Source organism: Pteropus medius, unplaced genomic scaffold, assembly GCF_902729225.1.
Source record: "Pteropus medius unplaced genomic scaffold, Ma_sr-lr_union100, whole genome shotgun sequence".
Taxonomy (NCBI): domain Eukaryota; kingdom Metazoa; phylum Chordata; class Mammalia; order Chiroptera; family Pteropodidae; genus Pteropus; species Pteropus medius.
This window is the reverse complement of record NW_024354360.1, coordinates 664,263-687,744: the sequence shown is the minus strand read 5'-3', so window position 1 is coordinate 687,744 and position 23,482 is coordinate 664,263. Positions and strand designations below refer to the sequence as shown.

The 23,482-nt window shown below is 41.0% G+C and overlaps 1 non-coding gene across 1 annotated transcript; it reads right to left on the bottom strand.

The window, feature by feature from the left end:
* Nucleotides 1-2,060: 2,060 nt before the first annotated feature.
* LOC120594168 (U6atac minor spliceosomal RNA) lies at nt 2,061-2,181 on the bottom strand. Its single transcript, XR_005650506.1, has one exon. It is a non-coding gene; the product is annotated as a U6atac minor spliceosomal RNA (small nuclear RNA).
* Nucleotides 2,182-23,482: the final 21,301 nt, after the last annotated feature.

Here is a 23,482-nt window from a genome sequence, read left to right as displayed (position 1 = left end):
GTGAAAGAAGTAAAACATCCTCAGCCTTTATGAACTTGCTTTGGTGAGGAAAGATCTCACCTATGGGTGGTATAAGGGCATCAGCTAGATGGAGTACAGTGGCTTTAACTTCAGGGAAATCACAATGGTGGCCCTGCCTCCAAGGATATGGTGGCATGGACTCTAGGCAGCATCACTGAAAACTTTTGGGGTCCTCAGCAGCCAAGGCCATGAGAGTCCAGGCAAAGGCTTCTGGGGTCTGCCTGCTCTCCTTTTCTCTCATAGAGGGAAGTAATAGCCAAAGGTATTTATATTGGGGCTGGGGTCCTAAGTGTGGGTGTTTTTGTGGTAGCAGCAGCATTAAGGTGATACCGAAGAGAGAAAAAAAGATGTTGCTATTCCAGCTCTTTGTGGGCACAACAGTGGCTTCTTCTCCAGGAAGAGTACAGTGACATGGACTTTGGGGAGCTCTACTAGCTGTAGTCAGTGTTGACAAAGACTGCAGGTGTCCTTGATGTCAGTGTTTGCAGTGGTCATGAGGGCTGATAGGGTCTCCCTCCTTTCTATTTTTCCCACAGTGGGAAGTCATGTCTTAAATTAGTATAGCCACCCCAGCTTTCTTTTTGGTAGTACTTGTATAGAGTATCTTTCTTTAAATCTTTCATTTTCAACCTATTTTTGTCTTTAGATCTAAAGTGAGTTTCATGTAGGTGGCAAATAGTTGGATTGATTAATTTATTCTTTAGATGTCTTCTTTTTGATTGAATAATTTAATCCACTTATATTTAAAGTAATTATTGATAAAGAAATTGTTTCTGCCTTTTTGCTGTGATTCTGTATGTCTTCTATATTTTCCCTTTCATTTCCTCCATAATTGACCTCTTTTTGTGTTTTATTTACCTTTTTTGTAATGACATATTCTGATTTTTCTTTTCATTCATTTGGTGTATATTCTATACATATTTTCTTTGTAGTTAACATTGGAAATATATAACATCCCAAAGTTGCAATATAATATAAACTGATGTCAACTTAGCCTCAATCACATATCAAAATTCTAATTCTGTACAGATCTGACACCTTTTATGTTGTGTTGATGTCACAAATTACATTTTTATACATTTTATGAAGAATAACAAATTTATAATTTTTATGTATTTGTTTTAAAATTCTGCAAAAAATAAAAGGTGAAGCTACAAATCAAAATCACGGTAATATTGAGTTTTATATTGCCTATATATTTACCTTCACTGAAGATCATTATTTCTTCATATGTGTTTGAGTTATTATCTATATTGTCTACTTTATTTCAACCTTAAGAATTCCCTTATCATTTATTGTAGGGAAAGTCTAGAGGTGATAAACTACTTTGCTTGGGGAGGGAGAAGAAGATTTCTTAATTTTTGAGGGATGGTTTTCCCAGATGCAGACTTCTTTGCTGAGTTTTCTTTTTTTTCGGTAATTTAAGTATGTCATCTCACTGCCTTCTGGTCTCCAAGATTTCTGAAGAGAAATCGCTGATAATATTATTAAGGATCACTTGTACATAACAAGTTATTTCTTGCCAGCTGCTTTCAAGACTCTCTTTGTCTTCGTATTTTGACATTTGGATTATAATGCGTGTCAGTGTGGGACTCTGAGTTTATCTTACTTGGACTTTGTTGAACATCTTGGGTTTGTAAAGTCATATCTTTTATCAAATTTGGGAAGATTTTGACCAGTATTTTTTCCAATAATCTTTACATCTTTTTCTCTTTCTGTTTTTCTGGGACTCTCATAATACATATGTTGGTTGGCTTTATGGTGCTTCATAAATCCCTTAAGCTCTCATCACTTTTCTTCATTCTTTGTTCTTTCTGTTCTTCAGATTTGATCATTTCAATCATTCTATTATCAAGGTCACTGAATCTTTGTTTTGCCTGCTCAAACCTGCTCTTGAACTTCTCTAGTTAATTTTTCCTTTAGTTATTGTACTTTTAAGCTTCATAATTTTGATTCAGATCCTTTTTATAATTTTCATCTCATTGTTGATTTACTCATTTTCTTTATATATAATTTTCTTGATTTGCTTTCACTCTTTTAAAAATTATTTTTAACCATAGTTAGATGTCACAAAGTAGGTGACAATGTCTTATTTGTCAGGCCTGATGGTTTCTTCCATCCATCAAGGGGAAGCTAACCATCTATTCTCTCAAACAACACTATATTTCCTTTAGTAATTAGTTATTGTGTTTTCTGTTAGCTCTTTCAGTATATTTTTAATTTGTTTAAAGTCTTTGTGTAGCAAGTTGGCTATAAAATTCTTTGTAAAATCCTGGGCTTCTTGAGAAATCGATTCTATCAATTTCTTTTGTTCATTGAATGAGCTATGTTTTCTTTTTTCTTTTTTGTATGCCTCGTGATTTTTTTTTGTTGTTGTTAAAAACTTGGCATTTAATTATTTTAATGTGGTAACTTTGGATATCAGATTATCACCTTTTCCCAGGGTTTGATATTTTTTATTGTTGAAGACTATAATAGTCTGTTTCGAGACTTTTTCAAACTATTTTTGCAAAGGCTATTCATTATTGTGTGTGATGACTAGGTCTCTGTTCATGTAGCATGTGTTCAGCTAATGTTTTTACAGAGATTTCCCTAAGTGACAAGAAGAGAGGAGAGAGAGAGAGAGAGAGAGAGAGAGAGAGAAGCCTTCTATCTCTCAGTCTCTGCAGAGTTTCTTCATGCTGGGGTGCACCTTCAACGCTTAGCCTAGTGATCAGCCCAGGTGAAAGATTAAAGTCCTCTCAGGAATTTTCTGAAGGTGTGTCTTATCTGTGCATGTGCATGTCTTTCTAAAGTTCCCCATAGGTACTAGAAGTTGAAGAGAGCACAACAAATTGAAAACAAATTTGAAGAAGTAATGACAGAAAACTTCCCTAACTTAGCAAAAGAAATAAACATACAAGCCCAGTAAGCACAAAATGTCCCAAATAAGATGAACTCAAAGAAGCCTACAACAAGACATATCAAAGGTCAAAGACAAAGAGAGAATCTTAAAAGCAGCAAGAGAAAAGCAGATAGTTACCTATGAGAGAGCTCTCATCAGTCTGTCAGTTGATTTATCAACAGAAACACAGCAGGCAAGAAATAATAGGCATGAACTATTCAGTGATGAAAAGTAAGGCCCTACAACAAGATTTCTCTACTCAGCAAAGCTATCATTTACAACTGAAGGACAAAGTTTCCCAGACACACACAAAAAAAGCTAAAGAATTTCATCACCACCAAACCAGTACTACAAGAAATGTTAAAGGGACTTCTTTGAGAAGAAGAGAAAGATCAGAAATGTGAATAATAAAATGGCATTAACTACATACCTATCATTATTTACTTTAAATGTAAATGGATTAAATATTTCAATCAAAAGACATAAGGTGCCTGAATGAATAAGAAAACAAGACCCATATGTATGCTGTCTACAGGGGACCCAGTTCAGATTGAAAGGCACACACAAACTGAAAATAAAAGGGTAGAAAAAATATTTAATGCAAGTGAAAACAAAACAAAACAAAAGCTGGGGAAACAATACCTGTATCAGATAAAATAGACTTTAAAACAAAGGTTGTAACAAGAGACAAAAAAAGACATTTCATAATGATAAAGGGGATATCTAACAAGAGGATATAACCCTTGCAAACATTTAGGCACCCAGCGTAGGAGCACCTAAATATATAAAGTAAATATTGATGGAAAGAGAGAGATTGACAGTAATACAGTGATTATAGGAGACTTTGACACCCCAATGGACAGAACATTCAGACAGAAAGTCAACAAGGAAACATTGGCCTTAAATGACACATTAGACCAAGTGAACATAATTGATATCTTTAGAATACTTCACCCCAAAGCATCAGGATATAAATTCTTCGCAAGTTCATATTGAACATTTTCCAAGATAGACTATATGTTAGAGCCACAAAATAAGTCTCAATAAATTTAAGAAGACTGAAATCATATCAAATATCTTCTCTGATCGAAATGGTATGAACATAGAAATCAACTTCAAGAAGAAAATTGAAAAACACACAAACACATGGAGAGTAAGTGACATGCTACTAAATAATGAATGGGTTAACAATAAGATTAAAGAAGAAATCAAATACCTTGAGATAGATGAAAATGAAAACACAATGACCTCAAATCTATGGGACACAACCAAAGAAGTTCTAAGAGGGAAATTTATGGTAATACATGCCTACCTCAAGAAAAATCTCAAATAAACAATCTAACCTTAAATCCAAAGAAACTAGAAAATGAATAACAAAGCCAAAGTGAGTAGAAGGAAGGAAGTAATAAAGATCAAAGTGGAAATCAACAAAATACAGTCTAAAAGAAAAATACAAAAGATCAAAACCAAGAACTGGCTCTTTGAAAAGATAAACCAAGTTGATAAACTTTTAAGCAAACTCATCAAAGAAAAAAGAAAGAGGACCCAAATAACTAAAATCAAAAATAAAGGAGGAAAAATGAAAGCTGATACTACGGAAATACAAGGAATTATGAAAAAATTTATGAACCATCAATACCAACAAATAGGAGCATCTGGAAAAAATGGATAAATTCCAAGAAAGATACTCTATTCCAAGACTGAATCAGGAAGAAACAGAAAATCTGAAGAGATGGATAACTACTAAGGAAATCAAATGCGTAATCAAAAAATTCCAAACAAACAAAAGTCCTGGTTTAGAAGGCTTCACAGGGGAATTTTACCAAACATTTAAATAAAAATTAACACCTCTCCTCAAAATATTCCAAAAAGCTCAAGAGGATTGAAGGTACTCAAGTTCATTTTAAGAGGCTATCATTAACTTGATTCCCAAACCAGATAAAGACATTAAAAATAAGGAAATTACACTCCAGTATCCCTGATAAACATCGATGCATAATTCCTCAACAAAATATTAGCAAAGCGAATTCAGCAATACGTTAAAGAGATTACACATCATGATCAACTGGGATTTATTTCTGGGATGCAAAATTGGTTCAATATCCATAAATCAAATAATATGATACACCACATAAACAGAATAAAGGATAAAAATCATATGATCATATCAATAGATACAGAAAAATCATTTGACACAATCCAGCATCTATTTATGATAAAAACTCTCAGCAAAGTGGGAATACAGGGCACATATCTCAACACAATAAAGGCCATATATGACAAACCCATAGCTAACATCATACTCAATGGGGAAAAGTTCAAAGTGTTTTCTTTAAGATCAGGAACAAGACAAAGATATAACTTTCACCACTTTTATTTAACATAGTATTGGAAGTCCTAGCCATAGTCATCAGATAAAGAAAAAAATAAATAAAAGGCATATGAATTGGAAAGGAAGAAGTAAAACTGTCATTATTTGCAGATGACATGATACTATATAGAGAGAACCCTAAAGATTCCACCAAAAAAGAAAAAAAAAATTAGAATTGGTAAATGAATTCAGTAAAGTATCAAGATACAAAATTAATATTCAGAAATAAGTTGCATTTTATACAGTAATAATGAACTATCAGAAAGAGAAACTTTAAAAATCTCATTTATAATTGCATCAGAAAAATAAAATATCTAAGAATAGATGTAACCAAAGAGGTAAAAGACCTGTACTCAGAAAATCATAAGACATTGAAGAAAGAAACCATAGAAGATACAAATAAATGGAAGCATATGCTGTGCTCACAGATAGAATTAACATCGATAAAGTGTCCATATTACCCAGTGCAATCTGTACATTCAAAAATGCAATCCCTATCAAAATACCAATGGCTTTTTTTCACAGAACTAGAATAAATAATCCTAAAATTTATAAGGAATCACAAAAAACCCTGAATAGCCAAAGGAATTTTGAGAAAGAAGAAAAAAGTTGGAGGTATCATGCTATCTGATATCAAACTATACTACAAGGCTATAGCATGGTACTGGCATAAAAACAGATACATAGATCAATGGAACAGAATAGAGAGCCCAGAAATAAACCCTTACTTATATGGTCAATTAATCTATGACAAAAGAGGCAAGAATATACAATCAGATAAATACTCTCTATTCAATAAATGGTGTTGGTAAAACTGGACAGATATATGCAAAAAAAAAATGAAATGGATAAATTCTTATACCATTTACAAGAATAAACTCAAAATGGGTTAAAGACTTAAATGTAAGATCAAAAACCATAAAATTCCTAGAAGAAAACAGGCAGTAAACTCTCTGACACTACTCTTAGTAATATTTTTCTGGATACGTCTCCTTGGGCAAGAGAAACAAAAGAAAAAATAAGCAAATGGGACCCCGTCAAACTAAAACGGTTTTGTAGAACAAAGGAAACTATCAACAAAACAAAAAAACCAACAACGGATTATGTGGTGTATCATTAATTGATTTATGGATATTGAACCAATTTTGCATCCCAGAAATAAATCCCAGTTGATCATGATGTGTAATCTCTTTAACGGATATTCGCCAGTGATACATCCAATAAGGGGTTAATATCCAAAATATATTAGGAAATCATACAACTTAACACCAAAAAGACAAACAATCTGATTAAAAAATGGGCAGAGGATCTAAATAGACAATTTCCCCAAAGAGGATATATGGATGGCCAATAGACATATGATGAGATTCTCAATGTCACTAATCATCAGAAGAACAGAAATTCAAACCACAATTAGATATCACCTCACACCTGTCAGAAACGGCTACCATCAGTAATTGAAAAATTAAGTGTTGGCAAAGATGTGTAGAAAAGAGAACCCTCGTGCACTGGTGGTAGGTTTGAAAATTGGTACAGTAACCATGAAAAACAGTATGGAAGTTCCTCAAGAAATTTAAAATAGAACTACCATATGAACCAACAATTCCACTTCTGGATATTTATCCAAAGAAATCTAAAACACTAATTTGAAAAGATATATGTACCCTTATGTTCATTGCAGCATTATTTACAGTAGTCAAGACATGAAAGCAACCTAAGTGTCCATTGATAGATGATTGGATAAAGAAGAAGTAGTGCATATATGCAATGGAATATTACTCTGCCATAAAAAAGAACCATTGAGGCATCATGGATGAAGAGGTTATAATGCTGAGTGAAATAAGTCAGAGAAAGATAAATACCATATGATTTCACTCATATGGGGAATCTAAGGAACAAAAAGAACAAACTAATCAAAAACAGACTCATAAATATAGAGGACAACTGGTGACAGCCAGAGGGGAGGGGGGTTTGGGGCTGGGAGAATGGAGTGAAGGGTTTAAGAAGTACAAATTAGTAGTTGATAGATGATCATGGGCATGGGGAGCACGGCATAGAGAATGCAGTTAGCATTAATGTAATAGCTAGCTGGAGAGCCAGAGGAGAGAAAGAGCAATTAAGGGGATCGTTTTATAAACTATACAAATGTCTAACCAATGTACTGTATTCTTGAAACTAATAATAAAATTAAATTAAAAAAGAAATATTAGACAGAGAAAGGCAAATATCATATAACGACTTATATGTGGAATCTAAAAACAAAATAAATGAACAAACAAACAGAAACAAACTCATGGATACAGAGAACACACTGATGGTTTCCAGGTCATATGCGGTTGTAGATGCTGGGTGAAGGGATTAAGAAGAACATATTGGCAGTTACAAAATAGTCACAGGATACAAAGTACAGCATAGGGAATATAGTCAATAATACTGTAATAATGATGTATGGCATCACAGGGGTACTAGACTTATTGGGGGGATAGATTTATAAATATAAATGTCTAACAACTATGGTATACAACTGAAACGAATATGATTTTTAATGTCAAATGTAGTTGAAAAATTTTAAATTAGTAAAAAATCTGCTTTCTCTGCTTTAACTTCTGTTATTTCCGGTTTTCTTTAGCACTATGACCCTGGCACCCTGCACTGGAACTCCATAAGCTCTTTCTGGGAAGAATGGGTCTCACGGCAGTGGATTCATTAGTCCTGTGGTCAGTGGATTAAATTGGCACTTATGAGTTGGCCTGGGGCCTGACCAGCTTTTATCAAATTTACAGGAAAATGACTTTCAAGTTCCAAATGACAAATTTACAAATGAGATTTTAGAAAGTGCAGTTTTGCTTCTACTTCCGGCCACAAAGAACCCCTGTTTGTCCTGCCCTTCTCTCAACCTAGCCTTCCAGGAGCTGCATGTTACCTTTGATGCCTTTTTCCCTCACCCAGCCCCTAAGGTCCACCATTGAATCCCATTGATGAGGCTCTTAAAACTCAACCCAGTTCTATCTATCTCAGTATCTTCATTTCGATCATCCTGGTCAAGTCCCTGAATTGTTAAATTACCTTGTCATGACCCTCTGAGAGTTCATTCTCTATGTAGCAGCCAGGATGGTCTTTTGGAAATATGAATCACTGGTTATGCCCCCCACCACCACTTAATGCTTGAACCAGCTGTAGACACTTATAGAATAAGGTACAATCTCCCTGCCCACTTTCTCAGCAGCAAAAGCTGGCCCCCATCCACTTCCTCAAGCTCATCTCTTCCCTGATCCCCTTGTTCTCAATAAGTTTCAACCTCACAGGTGGGTTTCTATAGAGACTCACTGCCCCACTTAGCATGGGCTCCACCTTGTTCCCTCTGCTCTTATGCATACTGTCTCCTGCTTGGCATTTGGGGTTCAGTGTAAATATTATTTCCACTCCTTGGTATCTCAGGACAAGGTAGCCACCGAAACCTGCTCTATCTGACTGTAGTTTGATTCTCTGGATAGCACTTGTCAGTATATGATATTTTGCTCACACAGGTATGAGTATATGGTTGGCATGTTACTATCGGCTACCACTAAGCGTAAGCTCAAGATGTGAGTGTTTGTGCTGATTGTCTGCACCTTTGTATCTCCAGTGTTCAGACAATGTCTGACATGCAGTGCCCAATATCTATTTGTTAAATGAGACTAAATGAAATTCACACATTTCTCCCAGATTACAAAAACACAGTATTGAGGCTGGGGTCCCTCAGTCTGAGGTCTACTAGGGAGAAGACAATCTAAGCACACTTCTCTAGCTGTCCTTTTTCCAGACATCTGTGACTCTAAACAGAAGCTGATCTCTCATTTTTTTCTAGAATGTAGGCAAAACAATGACATTTACTGAGGTAATGTGTTGATTAAACATCAGTTCTGTGTTGGGTATTGTGCTTAAACAGAATCTCTGTCTGGTAGAAGGCAGACTAAAATAACTGTGGGATAGTGCGGAAAGAGCCAGTTTTGGAGATTAGGGATTTAGAAGGTGAATAAAGTAAGAAAGATCAGGTAGGTCATAGCAAATGTGTTCATGGGGACATGATACTGACGTTACTCTTTGGGAATGCAAGCGGCTTGTAAAGGCTGGCTTGGGCAGAAGACATGGGCCTGGCCAGTGATGCTCTCAGCCCAGCACCAAGGACCCACAGCCAGGGCTGGCCCTTAAAGGGCCCACTCTGGTCCTGCTCTGTTGGGTCCTATCCTGCAGAGAGGTGTCCACAGGGCCAAGTCAATGTGTCCACCTGGGACATACACTCCTCCTTCTAGATCATGCTTGGGGTATGCTAAACTGAGAATTCTCTGTCCAGATACCCCAAGCCTACTTCCACTCAGTTTCTTCCTGAGGGCTGATCAACCCTACAATGGTGCACTCCTGAGCCCAAGGGGAGCCTGAGCATATGCATGTGCACAGAGATTGGAGATACAGGTTGGCATGTTCACATGCAAGTGCACAAGTACCCAGGTTGGGGTCTCCTTTGAGCTGGGGTCTGGATTGGGACCAGGACTTTAAAATATTTAGATATATCCCCTTATATATCCTTATCCCCTGCCCTGGGGCTGTTGTGTGGACTTGGTCCTAGAAGTCACGAGCCACATAAAAATGCTTGGATTTTAACCGAGCCAGCAACTACCCAAAGGGTCTAAGTGAGGGAGTGAAAGATCAGATGAGAGTTTCCAAGTCTCCCTGTGATGTCATGTAGATGGAAGATAGATGTTGGATTAGCAGGCATGGTGACAGTGAACCATGGTAGAGTGGCCCTACATGGCTGTGGACTTAGGCAAGTTACTTATCTCTCCAGGTCTTATTTCTCACAACCGTAAATAGAGTAAATCATGCAGAATTGTCTGCAACTGTGAATTCATTCCTGCGCCACTGTTAAAAAAGAAGTCTGACTCTGGGAAAAACCCCAGAAACAGCCCTGGGAACTCATCCCAGTGTGGGCCTCTTCTCCTAGAAAGGAGGTGGCCCATTTGGAAAATGAAACATTCCTTTGAGCTTCACCTTGGCCTGCTAGAGTGGAAATGTGTTCATCCAGAGCCCTGAACCCTCTTGGGGAGAGCTGAGAGGCCTCTGCCGCACCTGGACATCTGTATATTGATGCTCCGTGAGGCTTCGTTCCAGCCCAGTGGAGCTGCAGTTTTTTGTTCTGGAAACCCCATCCAGATGACGCTGTTTTAATAGCTTTTGCTGAAGGTCAGTCACCTTCTCAGAATCTGATATCTTCCAGGGAAGGATTCAAGACTTCCTCAAAATATGATGGGAATAACTGTCTTTGGATTTCCCCTAGGAATTTAGGGGGGATATTTTTTCTCTTATTATTTTTTTTTTCTTTTTAAAAAGGAAAGAGAAATTACAGCCTGTATTGTACTTGGAAAGGAGGAAGAACCCCCAGATGTCCTTTGCTGTCTCTTTCGATGCAGCAAGTACAACCCCCTTTGGACTGTTCTCGGGGCTTTGTTTAGTGTGGATGTGGAGGAGAGATCTCAGAGGGGGTCTGTGGGGGCATGGCCTCTCATTTACGATGGGGAATGGGGGTGCCATGTGACTCTGAGCCCTCAGTGGCCACATGGCCCAGTGGGTAAGGGCGAATGACCCTTTCAAATATCCTGTGTTTTAGACATTTAATTCTCACACCTGTGGGAACTTAATTGTTCAAGGCCCCAGTTTCTTCATCTGCACAGGGGGCACAGCAAGAGAACTAAGCTCTCTGGTTTTTGTAAGAATTAAATAAATCACAGAAAAATAAGTTTATGTTGTCTAATACTCAGTAAACATTAAAAAATATTTTGATTTTCCTATGTGGACCCACTAGCTCAATACTTCTGTGTTTGCAGGGCTGGCATGTCCCTTTTATCTTCTATGTGGCCGTCACCCTCCTCCGCAGCACAGACACATTGTCGCATGACATGTATGAGCCAGGCTCCACTCTAGGTGCTGGGGGTCCTTGACACAAGAGTGCCTATGAAGGCGAAGAGAGATGAGAAACAGCTGGTCTGCTCATGTATATAAATTCTTCCTCTTATGACTATAGTTTCCGAAATGGCTGTCTTCTGCCAGGTATTGTGCTAGGGGCCTGCTTATATTATCCACTCAAATAAATATTTGTTCCACCTATTTTAGACATCAGGCCTGGTTCCAGGTGCTAGAGAAACTTCAGAGGACAGATGTGCATCTCTTATCCACCACAGGACCAGTGAACATAGATGCTCACTGGCTCCTCATGACAGCTTTAGGGAGCAGTGACAGCCCCCACTTCATACAGAAAGAGCGAAGACAGAAGGCACCCAGTGTGTCCAGAGGAGATATGGTGCTGTCACTGGCCTAGAGGCCTTGGTGTGAATTCAGCCATGCTAAATGCAGTGTCTGCAAGCCTGCAAAGTCTCCTCTTGAGTCACAGTGACGTGAAGACAAAAATGCCTCATCAAAATTGTGAGGAGCTTAGTGTAGCAAAATCTCACCAAATGAGAGTTTTAAAGATGATAATCAAGTCACATAAATACAATGTGGTGGGTCTTGGGTTTGTAACCCAGGTGTGACTTCCCATCCCAGGGGCCTTGCTCCAGCCCCATGCCCCTAGTGTGGGAGCCACAACACGTGGCCATACAAGGAATTAATGAGCACAATAAAGACACTGCAGGCTTCTTTGAGAGGTTTCAGAGAGAGATTCAGGTAAAGAGATTCATGGATCTTCTGTAGAGGGGAGGCAGAAGGTGCGTCACTGTAAGAACAGTGATAAAAAGAAAGGAGCTCAGGGGCATTTGCTCAGCCCAGAGAGAAGCCAGGGGAGAAGAGATGGAAGAAGCAGAAATGGAGATGAGGTATGACCATGGCATGGAGACGAGAACAAAGACAGGGAAACAGTGTATGCCTGCACTTTGGGGCCAGACCAGAGTACCAACTCCCAGGACACCATCTGACAGGTGGTTAGAACAGAATTGGGGTACCAAGCGTGCATTGCTCTGTTAGAATTCCTCATTTTTGTGCCTTTCATTTCTACAAGGGGAATAAATGCTTCATGTTTCCTGACAAGGAATAGAGACCCAGGCATAAAGATGGGGCAAGAACCACAAGTCCTTCCCTGTGGTCATCTACATAACCAATGGAGGGGAGCTGGCCCAGGGACCTTGGGCCTTTCTCCTGTGGTCATCCAATAGTGATAACAGGGAATAGCATTCTTCTAGTAGTTGATCTCATGGTGAGCTCATCAGAATGTTCTGCGTGCACTAGAGACAAATGATAACAGAGTCCCTGCTCACAAAGTCAAAGAGGAAGGAATTCTGCTTGGAGGACATTTCAAGCGTGCGTAGAGGAGTATGTGAAGGTTTGGGATTGTCCAGTTCTTACAGTGATTCTATGTTCTGGTGTCTCCTATTCCATGTATGTGTGTGGCCAGATGGGGTATAAAGTACTTCTGTGTTTACTATCTCAGTTCATCCTCTCGACGGCCTGCTGAGTGGTAGAGATCAGATGCTGTTAGACCCTCTCATAGGTGCACAGTCTCAGCATCTGCCTGGGAACTAGGGCTAGGGCTGGATTTCAAGTTAGTGAACCCCAATGTCATGCCCAGCAATGACTTGGGTTTTGCAAAAACTTTTTTCTTTTTAATAATGACACTTCGGAAAATGCTAAAGAAAAATAAGTAATAATCATGGGTAATATTTATTGTCCTCTGTGCCTGGCTTTGCTATAGGCTCGAGGGCATTATCCCATTTGAACAGGCATCAGCTCCAGAAGTGATCTACAATTATTCATGAGGAAGGGAAGTTGAGTCAGTAACCAAAGGCCACACCAGTCCTAAGAAACCTGGACTTGAGCCAGTGCACATGAGTCTATGCCATAATTCCCTGATGGGCAATGAATTTCATTGGAAGCCAATAACGTGTGTGTTGGTTATCTCCTTTGCCTCCATCAGCTCAGAATTTGCACAGAAAGATGCTGTAATCTCCTGTCTCAGCAGAGACCGAGGATTGCATAGAGTCAACTGGAGAGCACACTTGTTAAATGGCCCTACAGGTCCTCCATATGCTGGTGGCTTTGGACTGACAATGACTCCTTCTGGGCTTGAATTTTAAAAAGTTGCCAGAATCTGCATTTCATAGGCACTTTATTAAAAATCTGTCATTGGGTCTAATAGGAAATGGTTTTGCTGAGTATTTTGAAATACCAAGGGGAATAAGTACCTCACTTTGACATTTAAAAAAAATTAAGTGGGTTTGTGAAGTTTTATAAAAACAGCACATTTCTGACAGCACAGGTCTAGACCCAAGGTTCCTTGTTTGTTACTTTCTGTCCCTGGGGGAAGTTTTCCTTGAACACAGTTGCTATAATAATATTCTAGGATGATAACAGTCACAGGCAGTCCCCAAAATCACTTGAGAAAAGAGAAAGAGGGAGAAAACGGTTACAGGTTGCTGCAGACCTTTCCTTTCTCTATCTCTTTCCTGTTAGTTCCCACATCATACATCTGCCTTCAGGTCCCCATCTGTCTCTTCCTCTCCCTCTCAGCAGATGCCCTATGTTCCTGGCCCATAGGATGCCCAGATGTAAATTAGAGAGAGGTTCCCCCATATCATAAAATGGTGTAAATCCATATCACCATATGTCAAGAATGATGCCTTTTGCCATGATGAAGCATCTTGGTGACTTCATGACTGGTAAAACTGGACACAACTGCCTAACTTGCCTCTATCTCAGCAAGAAATTCAAAATGATGCTCATCAAGTCCTCTCTGAAGAAGGTTCCCTTGCTCAAGATGAGCTTGTCTTTCTACTGAGCTGTGAATCCCCTCTTCTCCACTTTCCTTCCTATTTCTCTAAAACTATCCATGTTGCACCTCTATTGGTCCTCCACCTATAGAATATGCATTTGCAGACCTCAGTTCCACTTGTGATGTGGTCCCGTCTCCCAGTTACAGCCATGCTTCCTGGAAGCCTGCACTTGCTCATCACCATCTGCACCCCCATGCCACTGCTTTCCCCACATTGGGATCCTCACTCTTCTACTCTGGAGCTTGGTGAGGCCAGGGTCCCATTGCTATGGTTGCCTTTCCGGCTCCCTCCTTTGCCAGATGCAGAGTGCATCCATGGAGTTTAAGGGTACACATCCTCACTCCCAGGGCCCGGGACCGTCCTATCCTTTCCACTTTATTCACCCACTTGCTGTCTACCAGAGTTGGAATCTGCACAATCCAGATTCCTTACTTATCTTTCAAGATCATTAATGCATCACTTCTCTTGGGCACAGCCTCCAAATACCTCCTAGCCTCCCCTGCACATTCCCCTCTCTTAAACCCTCATGAATCTTCCTGCCAAAGAAAACATATGGTTTCCCACTTGCTAAACAGAAGGATTAGGGGAGGCCTGTGTATGTACTGCTGCTGTATTGTCAACTCTGGGCCTGTTGACCCCCATGCATGCTTTGGACACATCCTGGCTTGGCTGTCACCCTGCATCTGTGTTGCTCGTGGACGGCACCCCAGTCTGTCCATCGTTCACTGAAGATGGTCTCCCTCACCTCAAAAGAATCCGCGAGAGCCCTGGCCACTTCCTTGCTCTGAGTCCTGTTTCCTGTGCTCCCTTAGCTTCCTGGGCATTGTGGTCATAGCCCAAGCAGTGCCTGTGAAAACCACAAAGTCCACCTGTGGGACTGGCATTCTCTGTGCACTCTAACCTTAGGCTGGCCTATTACCTTGTCCCCAGAGACCCATAGAACCTGTAAATGAGGGGCTCAGGAAATGTTTGTTGGGCAAATGAATGAAGTGCGTTTTTACAATTATGCCCCTGTGACGTGTGTTATTTCTTTCCAGCTCTCCTCCTTAAAGACCTTACTGCATATGCCAGCCCTCTATCCACTTCTCTTAGAAGCCCATTGCTCAAAGAGGAATAAAGAGCATGTTCAGATAGGTCACATACATGTGGAAGGGCTTTGGATGTTCCAGACGACCTGCCGGGCCTCTCAGCTCCCCCTCACCCCCACACCCAACACACGGGTGCCACAGCCCTTGGGCACACTGGCAATGAGAGAACCAGCACATAACCTAACCAGTGCTCATATAGTTCTTTCTGCATTTATTCTTTGTCTAACAGGAAATAGAAAAAGAGAACAAGGGGTTTATTGGAGCCCCAATCAATGCTCTTGGCTAGGGGTTGAACCTGTTTCTCAGAAGGCAGAGGTGTGAGGCTGTGAGCGTGGGAGCCTGAGACAGTGCTCACAGCTTCATGACTCCCTTGCCCCCTGCCCTGCCTCCATCACACACACCTTGGGCTTCCAGAAAAAGGCTGGCTTGTTTTGTTTTGTAGTTATTTTGTACATGTATGATTTTAATTACATATTCGTTACAAGGTTTTCATCCCATAACCCCTATTTCCAAGGAGCGTGGCCCTCCTAAAGAATCTCCCCTCATGTACCGTAGGGAAGAGCCCTGTCATGCTGGGCCTGCCATGCTCTGAAGAGCACTGGGTGTCCAGCGCCCTGAAGCTGAGGTTCCCCTCTCCTCACCTTGCTCCTCCAATGGCTCAGAAGAAGAGTAGAGAGAGGGTTCATAGGTTTTCTGGCCCTGCGGCTCCCCACTCGCCTATGCCACTCTGGTCTCCTCCTCTTAGTTGCCAAAAGGGTGAGGGGTGAGGAGGTCCATGACCTGGTGACTGGTACCTCTCTCTTTGCTCTGGCCAGTATCTGGGATTCTGGCCCCCAGTGATCCTTATTGCTCCTGGAGACCACTCTGCCACCCCTATACTCAGGGCAGCTCCCCACCTTGATCCTCTCCAGAGAGACTCTCAACCACCTCATCCTGTCAAGGTCTTGTGGATGCAAGGCCCTACCACACCCCAGGACACTGTGGATGGCTTCAGGGCATCTCTGGTCAGACAGAGAAGAGGTCTGTGGAGTCCGAGATGGGGCCAGCATGTGAAGCTTGGGGTTTGGGTGTTATCAGTTTTGCTTTAATCATCAAACATGACCTAAAACACTCTTGAGAAGGGTAACCTATTGTATTTACTCAATTTCTGCTCTTTGTCTCTCCCTTTCTTCCAGATGCCCAAAGAGTCCTTCTCTGTCATCGTTTTTCTGTGTGAAGAACTGATTTCAGCCATTATTTAAGGGCAGCCTTCTACCCAAAGACCTGGAAGCCTCAGGTGGCCTGCATACAGCCACCTGTGATACTAGGCTGCTTCTGCAAGCCCAGCACAATCCATGGAAGATCCATGGAGAGAGCTGCTTCCTCTGAAAACCCCTCCTCCTCAAGCAGCCTGCCAGCTCTGAAGTCCTCAGCATACCCACATCCCCCTGCATGCCCACCCCACTGGGTATGGATTGTCTGTTCCCTGTCCACCCTCCAGGGGATGGCCTATATTACTCAGCAACTCCAGTCTGGGTAAACTAGTGAGCTCCTCTGCTGCATGGTTGACAAACCGCATCTTCTTCAAAGAGGTCTGAACTCCTTCCCATTTTGTCCTTTGTTGGGTTCCTCCTTCAGCCCTAGGACACCATAGAGATATTTGTATATCCTATAGTAATTCTTTTATTATGGTTAATAAAATTCTTGTATTACATTTCTCCTGTTTAACCAACTGCTTGATTTATATCTCTTGTTTGGGTCAGACTGATGCATAGGCCCAAAGGTGCTGGAGCAAGTGGACACCCAGACAAAAAGTCAACTGTAACATAAACCTCACGTGGCTGGAAGAAGACACAGGCAAACTACTGAGCCATCAAAAGACCAGTATCTGGAAAATATATAGCACTCTCACAACCCAACAGGAAAAAGAAGCAATCCAATTAAAAAATGGGCTTAAGATATTAATGGACATTTCACTGAAAAAGATATTCGGACAGCAAATAAGCACATGAAAGATGGTCAGCAACATTAGCTAACAAGAAAATACAAAATGAAACCACATGGGATATCACTACACACCCATTACAATAGTGAAAATACCAACGTTGGTGAGGATACAGAGAAGCACTCTCACTTAGATGTTTCTGGTAGGAATGGAAGATGGGACAGTCACTCTGGAAGATGGATTAGCATTATCTTATAAAATTAAATGTACACTTACTAAATGACCCAACAATTGCATTCTCAGACTTTGTCCAATAGAACTGAAGGTGTGTGTCCACAAAAACCTATACACAGATTTTCATAGCATCTGTGTTTGTAATAGCCAAAAACATGGAAAGAAACAAAATGTCCTTCAGTGAGCGAATGGTTAAATAAACCAATACTTACTTACCATGTAATATCACTCAGTGATAAAGAGGAAAAGCATTGATTGACACAACTTGGATAGATCACAAGGGAAATGTGCTATGCAAAAAAGCCAATCTTAGAAGGTTACAGACTCTATGGTTCCATTCGTGTAGCATTCTTAAATGACAAAATTAAGAGACTGGTGGTGCCAGGGTAGAGAGGGGGTGGAAGGTAGGTGGGGGTGGCTCTGAAAGGGCCACATGCAGGATTTTGTGGAGATGGAGCCAGTTAGTATCTTGACCATGGTGGTGAATATATAATCCTGCTTAAGATAAAAATGCATAGAACCAGATACACACATATGAATAAGTTATGTGATGTGTATTGGTGATACCTGAATAAAATGGGTAAATTGCACCGAGGTCAATTTCCTGCTCTGATGTCTGCTCTAGTTTTGCAAGATGTGACCATTGGGGAAAACTGAGTACAGGGCACACAGAATCTTTATGTGTTATTTCTTACAACTACCTGTGAGTCTATGTTTATGACAAAACAAAAATTTTAATTAAAAAAATCTCCCATGACCTCACATCACCTTAGGTTGGATCCAACCTTTTAACACTCATTTAGCAAACATTTCTTAGTTCTTATTCATGAGTAGGAAAAATGCCAGGAACTTGGGATACACAGACACATTACATGATAAGCTATACAAACAAATGATAAAATTAGGCTTAGATACGATGATAAAGATGTAGATATCTGTGGAGGGACACAAGCCTTTACTGAGAGGACATTTGGTGACAGAGGTGGGAGCTGGTATTCCACAGTGGATGCCTTTTGTATCAGTTATCTATTGCTGTACAACAAATTATCACCAAACATAGAAGTTTAGAACAATATACAGTCACTCTTTTGCAGTTTCTTTGGGTCAGGAATATAGGCACATTTTAGTGTGTCTTCTAACTTAGGTTTTTTATCAGCTGCAATCACAGTGTCACCTGGGCCATGGTCATCTTAATGCTCAATAGGGGAAGTATAGCTTTCATGATCACATGGTCGTGATTAGAAAATGGAAGTCACAGCCTTTGCAGTTGAGTCCTGGAAATGACAGCCTGTGCCGTATTCTGTTGCTTAGAAGTTATTAGGTTCAGCCCATACTCAGAGGATGAATATCAGGAGGCAGGATCTTCTCAGAAGCCAGCCTCCTTCACCTTCCAAAGCAGAATTTTGAGTGACATGGAGGAGCAGAGGGTAGTGGCATCCCAGAAAATGAGACTGGGACTATAGAAGCGTGGTTGGGGACAGCTTTACTGAGGAAAGGTGGGTGTGCAGGCGCTGCCTATATCTTTGCATGCCAAGACCTAGGTGTGGAGAGGAGAGGAAAAGGGTAAGAAATGGTCCTGAAGAGTGGGACAGTAAGGGGGGACAGGATGTGTGCTATTTGGGTTGAGGATTTGGACTCCTTTAGTATAAAGTACTTGAGCTATGAAGCATCGTGGCCACAGCTTGACACCCTCTTATCCTTTTTCTAATAACCCTCATGCTATGTCTGAGAAGGGCCCTGTGGTGTGGTATGAACGAAACAGCTTTCTGAACATGAGTGAGAGCAGGTCCAAAGAGGCAGAGAGGAAGGAGATGCCAGCAAACCCATCAGGCCAGCAGCATGGCAAGGAAGGTGTAGGCCACGCAAAGGCCAGAGAGCATTTGTAAGCAGGAAGGGCAAAGGTGAACCTGTGAAGCCTGGTGAGTGTGCTGGGAGTCCTGTCCTTAGCTTTACTGGACAGAGTCTGCCCCTTCACAGCTGGCAGTCGCCAAGTTGTTTCTGATTCCCACTCACAACGAATGTTCCATATACACCAAACTCCTCACTATGACCCAAACATAACATGTGCTGTATGGCATACAGGGCTCTGTGGCGGGCATGCCCCTTTCTAGCATGCTTGGCTTGCCCTGTGGACTGCGCCCATGCCAGGGACAAGAGTGGTGTGTGAGGGCCCCTAAGCCACAACAACCCTTGGAGATCCCTGTGCTAAGACTGCTTCTCTCACTACTGAGACCCCACTGAGAACCTGGCTGGGTCACATATGTCTCTGTGACTCTAGAATTGTGGTGTGTGGGTGCAAGGCAAAGTTTATTAAATAAATGAGGACTTAAAAGGATTTTAAAAAACAAAGGATCTGTGGACCTTGAGAAAGAAGATACTAAGAAGGGCTCCTGGCGATTAACTGGGCTCAAATTAAAACAAAACAAAAGAAAAGAGACCCCAGCTGCCATTTCTACACAGGAGCCTCTCATGCAATCTACACTTCAGGGAGCAGCCTGCATGGAACTGCCTTCCTGCACTGTGCTCCTGTCATCTGAGCCAGCCCTTACAAAGGAGTTCCTGGAATTGTATTTCAACCAAGAGAAGTGAGGCTTTTCCCGTCCAATTGGAGCTGTGCAATTATATCTCTCCCCAATCAGTATCTTCACTAACCAAGCAAAGCTGCTATTCTGACCAATCAGGACAATGCTTTTTGGGCCAATCAAACTGTGGGGATTTGGAGTCCTTATTTGCATGAGGATCAACCAATCAGGGACGAGAGGTGGGGACTTATCTCTATTTAAGAGAGCTCCCCTCTGGCTCAGAGAGTGCAAGCAAGTTCTCTTTTTGCTGAAAACTGCATTTCTTGGGCTGGAGCTGGCACATTGAAGATGAAACACGGAAGATGTCTTGCTGGACCAGAATGGAGCAGAGCACAGAGGAACAGACTTGTGCACAGTGGAAAGGAGCAGAGCAGAGCAGAGCCCCACGGCATCTTCACAACCAGTGCTGTTCCACAGCCATGTGATCTCATAATTGAGCTGTACCACTATTGACCTGTTCGCACAGGCATGCTCTATTGAAATTGGGCTGTTGACGTGGAATAAAATTTCCTTCTTCACTACACTCCAAACTGGTGATTCCTGTTAGCATTGAATTGGTGCTGTCTACCGTTGGTGGACAGATCAAAGAAGGATGGACTATACACAGAAATAAAGGAGAAAAACAGAACAAGGAAGAAGGTAGGAGGGAAAGACAGGAGTTGGGAAGAAGGAAACTCTGCCTTCCATATTAGCCATCTCCACAGGACCAGCACTAGGCCTGGCCTTTCTAGGTTCTTGATACATATAAAATGTCAATATTAAATCCTAAACCAGATGCTCTTTGTCACGGTCTTGATGAATTATACTATTGGTCAACTCCACAGTAATGTCAGAGATGGAAGATTAACTCACTGAATAGAAATACCCAAGTTCTGAACACTAGAGCAGAGACCCAACACTTTTCCTGCCACAGGAAACACAAAGAAAAATTAATTCAAGTAATTCGGTATTTTCAGGATTTTTCTGTGGCATTTAATCTCTCCTACGACACCATGTTTCATGGCCTCTGAAGATCCTGTTACTAGAGATATACCAAAGTTTTTTTAACCAATCTCTTGGTTTTGGATTTTTACATTGTTCCTCCCTTATTTATTTATTCTATTATTGATAGATGTTTGGCTGTTACTAACATACACTATCTTTGCCAGTTAAGAAGGGGGAAATCATAGCTCATTGTTTTAATCTACATTTCTGTGAAATTTTTTTCATGTATTTGCCCAATTCCATTAGTGTTTGGGTATTAAACTTTCTGATTTATGTATGTTCAAAGTATAAGTGCTTTCTCATACAAAGTGAAAAATATGGTTATTTTCAGTCATTGGCCTCTGACTTAAAGATGTTTAATCTACACACACCATTTCCTCATTTGATTTGTTTTGTGTGGGAGAAGAGAGGTCAGATCCAGTACTCTTGAGTTTTATGGTCTCTACCTTGGATGTCTTGTATAGAAGCCTTTTTACCTGACATGCATCTACAGGCTCACCTGTATTTTCTTTCATTACTTTTATGTTTTTAAAAATAATTAATTCTTTTATCTATCTGCATTTTATTTATCTGCATGGTAGAAGATCTTTAACATTTTTTTTTCAAATGGTTAGCAAATTTTCCCAATTACCCTTTTTTAAATGAAAAATATTTTTTGAAATGCTTTCTTTCTCCTATATTAAATTTTGATATATATTTGGATCTGTTCCTAGAATTTTTGTCTGTTTTATTCATCTACCTATCCATCCCTAAGCCATTGTCACAGTTTTAAATTATTGTAGTTTTCAAATATGATTCCACTCTTATACACTAAGTGACCTCTTCTTTTATTACTTCAATAAAATTTATTAGCTACTCTCAAGCATTTTTTTTCTTCCAAGTAGAATTTAAGGTAAAAGAAAACCGCCGTGGATGCTGTTTTCCAGCACTCCTCTTGTGTGCCTGCCGCACACCCATGGGAGTCCAGGGAGAGGCATAAGGGGACAAGCTCATACCTGCTGCCTTCCTGGGAAGCTGTCTCTCTGCCAATCATGAGTGCAAATGGTAGGCCCAGCTTCTCTTTGGAGTGTGTGCTTCCCTTCCTCCACCTGACAGAACTGAAATAGCATGAAGGAAGGAAGAGCAGATTGTGCCTCAAGTACCCGAGTGCAGCCCCTGGACTGTGAGCCTGCTCAGAGTGCAGTCACAGCTTTGTGGAAGGCAGCCCATGGGAGTTCCTACTCAGAGAGCTAATGATGGCCAGGCGGTGGCAATTTCCTCGGAATGCAGTCTGTGGAGGGAGGCTATCCAAAAGTCTGCAGAGAAACCTCTATGGGGACTCATCAGGATTCTTTCCAGGTCTGAATGATGCAGGAAATTGAGCTCTGTGAGCCAGGTTAAACAGGAGAGACTCAAGATGAATTTGCAAGGCAGATACAGAGGTGGAGGTGGGAGGCAGCCCTCCACTCCCTACTGCCTCTGGTCCTTAGAGGGCAGATGGGTGCCCTTCCTTCATATACAGCAATGGCAAAGACCACTTTCTGGAGTCTAGAATAAAGTTAGCAAAGACAACAGATTTCTTATATGAGAAAAAATAACAGAAAGAGCAGAGGACAGATAAAGCAGGAGGTGGCTTCTCTGGTGAGTGATCCAGGTAGGTGCACAGGACTCTGCGCTCAGAAGGGACCACGCCTGGCTTAATGCTCTGCTCTCACCATCTTGAAATTCTTATTAATTTTGAACAAGGGGCCCCATTCTCTCATTTTGCACTGGGCCCACAAATTATGTAGTTGGTCCTAATAACTGGAATAGGAAAAATTAGGATCTTGTATTATAGTCAGCTGGCTTGTACCCTGCTTAAGTTCAGACCTACATCACCTGGAGAGCATCATTGAGTTATTCTTCCATTTTTCTCTCGAGAATATGGTCTCATTTCTTCTTAATTTCCTCAAGCTTTTTTTTTCCCTCTAATTTGTTGACAACCTGCCTTGCTCTCCTTTTACCCTGGGGTGAGCACCCTCCACATGCTTCCTGAATGTGAGAGTCTCCAGTACTTGATGAGACAAAGCCTTAATTAGGAAATGCTTTCTCAGCCTTCACAGGGGAGAGAGGAAACTACTAATGTCTTTCCTTCCAATAAAGCCTTTGACCAAGTTACTATCTTTGTTTTAATTGAGGACCAAAAGCTCTTGAAAATGCATGTGGATTTTAAGAAATAAAGAATGCAGTATTATCTTATGGAAATGTCATTGAGAAGCCAAGTGACCACTTTCCAAGAAGCAACCAGAGAGGTGGCCATGGGCCAGCTCTGGTACCGATGTGCTGTGGGATAATGGGCTTAGATGGCACCCCAAGACACAGACCTGAGACTAACTGGGAAAGGATCGGCATGAATGGCTGACTATGACTATTGCCAGTTAGAAGAAGAAACTGAGACAGGAGTTAAGAAGTGAGCAGTGAGTCTGTGACTTCAGAGGGAATGCTGTTTACCATCCCCAAGCTGATATAGAAATAGTGGGAAGGTAAGTGCTGGATCTGAAATTTCTACTGAGGACTACGTGTTGAGCTATGGTGACAGGCAGAAGAAAGAGGAAGGTAAATTTAAGGGGCAAAAAAAGCA